Source organism: Meles meles, chromosome 21, assembly GCF_922984935.1.
Source record: "Meles meles chromosome 21, mMelMel3.1 paternal haplotype, whole genome shotgun sequence".
NCBI lineage: Eukaryota > Metazoa > Chordata > Mammalia > Carnivora > Mustelidae > Meles > Meles meles.
Window position 1 is genome coordinate 10,559,760 of NC_060086.1, and position 6,033 is coordinate 10,565,792.

Here is a 6,033-nt window from a genome sequence, read left to right on the forward strand (position 1 = left end):
ACGGGAACAAGAGAGACCGAGTCTTACCTCTGTGTCCTTAAGGATTGTTTGCTTTGGTTTCCTTTGCCCCCAATCAAGTTTTTTTTTTTTTTTTTTGTCTCCTGATTAGTGACAGCTGGCCTGTGGCCAAATTCCAGGGTTTGCCCAAGGGCCATCCTCTTGAGTTTATGATGGGTCTTTCCTACTAAAAAGGATTTCCTGCTAAAATCCTGCCCCTTCTGGATCAAATACCAGCTTCCTTTATGTTTTCTCATGATGGCAGTAACTAGTACACCTATCTCACCAGCACCATTCAACAAGGGACAATTTGGAATTGCAGTGACCCCTTTGGGAGAACATCTTTATCTAGGAAGATGTTGGAATGGGGAGTGAAGCTCACTCAGTTTGCTGCCAGAAAGAGAACCAGAAGGCTGTGAAAACATCAGATACAGAACTTGTCTCTCACTGTAGTGTTGGGGTCTATGTTACACTGAGGAGACCTGAGGCTCCAGCCTCCATTTCAGAGATAACGAGTCACAGTGAGGTCCTCTCTCTGTGCCTCCATCTCTTCTGTAAAATGAGGACTATACTGTTTGCTTTCCCTGCAGAGCTTTTGAAGACCATAGGAAAAATTCCTATTTCCTATGCTCTTCAAAACTTAAAGCACTTACAACTTAAAGCACTATATAAACAGGGTGTATTCAAGAAAAAGATACACCACGTGCTGCTGAGAATTCAGGATCTAGAACTGGACAGATGAATTCTGTCTCCGATCCTTACTACCTATCTACCTATCTGACCTTAGCTTTCTGAAGCTCGGATTGACCAATTCTAAAATTGGGACGCACCTGGGGCGCCTGGGTGGCTCAGTTGTTGAGCATCTGCCTTTGGCTCCCGTCATGATCCCAGGATCCTCGGATTGAGCCCTGCGTTGGGCTCCCTGTTTGGGGGGGGAGCCTGCTTCTCTCTCCCTCTCCCACTTCCCTGCTTGTGTTCCCTCTCTAGCTGTCTTTCTCTGTCCAATAAACAAATAAGTAAAATCTTTTTTAAAAAATACAATAAAATTGGGACATACTACTAAGTAGTTATTAAAAATGTATTGTAAATCTACATGTATTGGGAATACACTGGAAGCCAGTACGTTGAAAATACCCTCCTAAGTTAGGACAGAATTGTGTCTCCCCTCCTGAAGAAATTAAGAATAGAGCTTCCCTATGACCCTGCAATTGCACTGCTGGGTATTTACCCCAAAGATACAGATGTAGTGAAAAGAAGGGCCATCTGTACCCCAATGTTTATTGCAGCAATGGCCACGGTCGCCAAACTGTGGAAGAGCCAAGATGCCCTTCAACGGATGAATGGATAAGGAAGATGTGGTCCATATACACAATGGAGTATTATGCCTCCATCAGAAAGGATGAATACCCAACTTTTGTAGCAACATGGACGGGACTGGAAGAGATTATGCTGAGCGAAATAAGTCAAGCAGAGAGAGTCAAGTATCATATGGTCTCACTTATTTGTGGAGCATAACAAATAACATGGAGGACATGGGGAGATGGAGAGGAGAGGGAGTTGAGGGAAACTGGAAGGGGAGATGAACCATGAGAGACTATGGACTCTGAAAAACAACCAGAGGGTTTTGAAGGGGCGGGGGGGGGGGGGGGCGGGGTGAGGAACCAGGTGGTGGGTAATAGGGAGGGCACGTACTGCATGGAGCACTGGGTGTGATGCCAAAACAATGAACACTGTTATGCTGTAAATAAACAAATAAATGAATAAAAAAAAAGGGGGGGAAAGAAAAGGAAAAAAAAAAAAAGAATTGTGTCTCCCAAAATTCGTACGTTGAAGCCCTAACCCCTAATGTGACTGCATTTGGAGACAAGGGGGTAAAGTGAAATGAGGTCATAGGGTTGGCCCTCATCTATAGGACTGATGTCCTTACATCCAGGAGCGCACGCACACAGGAGAAAGGCCGCGCGAGGACACAGCAAGAAGGCCGCTGTCAGCAAGCCTAGGAGAGGGCACAGTAGAAACCAACTCTGCTGTCACTTGGACCTCTCACTTCCAGCCTCCGAAACTGTAAAAAAAAAAAATTTAGCTTCTGTTGTTTGAGTCACCCTTTCTGCAGCATGTAGTTCTAGGGGCGGAGCATACTAACTTACCAGGTAAAGTATTCAGCGCAGAAATAGACACGTCGGGTGCACAACAAATATAAGCTTTTTTTCTCATAGAAACAAGATAACCCCAATGGTTTAAGGTTGTTTATCTGTTTGTAGTAACACAGCGCATCCTATTTTCTCCTGGTTGCGCTCACAACCAGGGATGTATACTGTACTTGTTTTTGTTTGTTTTTTTTTTTTTAAGATTTTATTTACTCATTTGACAGAGAGAGAGATCACAAGTAGGCAGAGAGGCAGGCAGAGAGAGAGGGGGAAGCAGGCTCCCCACTGAGCAGAGAACCTATGCGGGGCTCGATCCCAGGACCCTGAGATCATGACCTGAGCCAAAGACAGAGGCTTAACCCACTGAGCCACCCAGGTGCCCCTGTAGTTTTCTTTTTCTGGACGTTCTCTAGGTTTCTTTCTCCTCAGGTCTAAACCACCAGAACTGCACTTACTGGTGAAGTCATTCTAGAAGTCTGTACAAGGTTAGAAAGAACGCTCATTCTTTCCTCCCACGCCTTTCCTGATGGGTCCCATCATTTAGGTTTAAGTCAAAGCACAAAGCTGGGCTGGGCAGGGGCGAGGGCACCGTGGAGGAGGAGCTTCCCTCCACATCCTGCTGGGGTGACCCCTCCACCACCCGCACACAGGAACTCGGAGCCGGAGGGGTCGACCCGGGAGAAGGAAGACCAGCAGCACCAGACCTTTGGGACAAATACAAGTCCCAGAAAACCCACCAGGAGTGCTTCACAGCTCCGCCCCCCCCCACCCTCCTCCATGTCTTTGGTGTTCTCTAGGAATCTGGGAGGTCTCACCATGTCGGTGCTTCCCTGATCCTTCCTCTACACATGCAGGGGGCTTTAGCCTCCTCAGACAGGGAAAAAGACCAAAGTTTAGAAGCATTTCCTCCCCAGTGAGAAAGAAAGAAAGGAACTATGGGGAATCTAGCCTCCAGGTGGAAGGTGCAGGTCAGAAGTTCCTCCTGTAGGGAAAGTATGTCGAGATACTGACAGGGGGCCTAGCTGTGCTCAAATGGTTCCAGTACTTTTGGAAAAACAATAGAAAAATTTTATAGAACCAATCACAGGCTTCCTCTCTGCCCCCAGTACCATAGCAAATATTTTCTAAAAACATGCTCCATGCACCCATTTACTGATGTAATTGATTAGAACCTAGATTCTACTGTTCTGTCCCCTTTTTTGCCTTAGTCCCCTCCAATTTTGCAATATTAAAAAGGTTAAGAAAGAAGTGTCTCGAGCCAACAAATATTACTCTAACTTGCCCAAACTCGAGCAAAATAAAATGCATGACCCTAATGTTTTGTTTCCCTTTCCTTTTGGAGGTTTGGAAGAGAAGGTATGATGGATACGGTGACTAACACCAAAAAGCTTTTCAAACATTGAAATCACAAAACTGTCTTAATTCTTTTTTGTCTTCCTGCACCCCGAAGCAATGAAGGAAAGCTGTTAAGACTGATCTGTAAGACTGATCAATATAGTTGTCAGCTCAGGAGGATGTTTCTGGCAATCAGAACCTGGATAGTCAACTGTCAGAAAATGTTTTCTCCAGTTCAACATGTTTATGAAGGATTTGTTACATAAATGTGCCTGAAAACTGGGGATTCACCCATCAGGGTGGGTTTGATAATCCCATGGGACCTGTGACAATTTTAAGATTTTGTAACTGTATGATTTTATGGTATCTTGAATCAGAATTCTTTTTCACACAGGTGACAAAAACACAGTTTTGCCACTTTGCAGTGTTTGATGTTTAATAATAAAAGGTGTGCCTGGGTGGCTCAGTCAGTTAAGCGACTGACTCTTGATTTCGGTTCAGGTCATGATCTCAGGGTCATGAGGCAGAGCCCTGAGTTGGGCTCCACGCCGGGCATGGAGCCTGCTTAGGATTCTCTCTCCCTCCCCTTCTCACATCCTTGTCCCAGGTCAGGTGCCCACGCACACACAACTCTCTCTAAAAGGGAAAAAAAAAAAAAAAAAAAAAAGCTTAAAAAAATAATGTAAGACATAATATAGCTTAGTGCTTAAGAGTTTAGATTTGGAGGCAAAGTGGAACGTGGTCTGGCTGGGTTCAAATACTAGTTCTGCCACATGCTGTGTGCCTTTGGGCACGTGAATTACCTATTGTAAACTTCAGTGTTAAAGAGAGATGATCCATATAAAGCACACGATGTTTGGAACATGGCAAATGCTCAATAAACATTAATACCAGTCTTCACTGAAGTGTTCCTTCTCCATTAAGTCTTGTATGTGACCTTCAGTAGTGATTCTCCTTGTAGGAGACTTCCTAAATGCTACCAGTGAGGCTCTGACACTCACTTTACATGAAATTGGTGGTTACCTGTCCCGAGGGTGTCACTGTCTCTTTAAGCAACTAATGGCTTTCAGCAAGAGCCACCCAATTCCATTAAACTTTCTATTTCGTTTTCCACCCAAACCCTACATAAGCCAGCAGCGCATCCCTTTCTACCTATATCCCATCCCAGTTCACCACAGTTGAGTGTCCCACAACTGAACAGCCACCTCACACCAGAAACTACCAGTACTCCGCCCACCAGCAGTGATGGGGGTCCTCCCTGCCTCCTGGCTGAGTGGCCAACTCCACAATCCATTCTTACAGTCAGCTTCCTGGGACCACCCATGGCACCAAATGTCTTAGATCAGATTTCCTAAAGCAGAGCCTGAGAAAGGGATTCAGAGCCATGTGATCTGTTGGGGAAGTGCTCTTCAGGAAAAGTTTTTGTGTTTTTTTTTTTAAGTAAACCCTATGCCGAAAGTGAGGCTTGAACTCATGACCCCAAGATCAGGAGTCACATGCTCCCCCATCTGAGCCAGCCAGGCGTCCCTTCCAGAAAAGTCTTTATGGGAAGGAATGAAACAGGATAGAGAGAGGCAAGAACCAAGCATGGATGCAGTCTCAGATACAGTCTGGCCTGATCCACAAAGGAGGGTTCTGCACCACAGTTCTCCCCGTCCCCCACTGAGACAGACCTAGTGAATTGGCCTTTTGTATCCCCCATATCAATCAGCCGCTGGCTGGCGGGTATGGAGGACAGCTAACTCCTGCAAGGAATCTCCCATCATCTGAGGACAACTTTCCAGAGTCTCTAGAGAAGGGGGGAAGTTTTGAGTACTCAGCAGCCAAAACTCAGCGGCCAGAGGATGGGTGTGCCAGCTTGGTAATGGGGATCTGGGCAGGGCACCGGTGTACAAAACATAGAGTCAACAAGCATTTACTGTTTATTGTAAGCCCAGCAGTCGGCCGAAGCAGTTCCCAGAAGCACTCTCTCCCTGTCTCTAGAAAAGGGGCTCAAATTAACCCTCTTATCCATGTCATCTTTCCCCCAAGACCTTCCCACAAAGCAGGGCTAACCAGAAGATGTACCTTTCTATTCCCGATTACGGTTTACTTTCAAATCCAACTGAAATCCAAACTGACACTTATTCTACACACCATTATCCTAGGGAGGAGGTCTATCTCCAGAGCAACTGGAAATTGCGACACATCCTCCCGGACCAAGATTCTTAACTTGGTCCAGGTCCTTCCATGGACACAGTTGCCCTCCATCTTGTGGGTGACAGACTGAAAACCAGCCCACAGTTTGGCCTATTTTCTCTTCTCTCTTCCCAAGGTCCCTCTCTCTTCTCCTTAAGATGTGACTGATCAACAGTTTCTCTCCTCAATTTACGCACTTAACTCCTCTTGCTACCAGTCACCTTTGATGCTAGTAGAATCAAAACAAAAACAAGGTGGAAAATGTTTCATGGAGAAGTCAGAGCCAAATAATGCAATGGGAACACATACCATCCAGCCTCTGAACCCCGATTTTGCCAGAATATAAATACCTTAAGTCGATTTCTTTTCAAAGCCT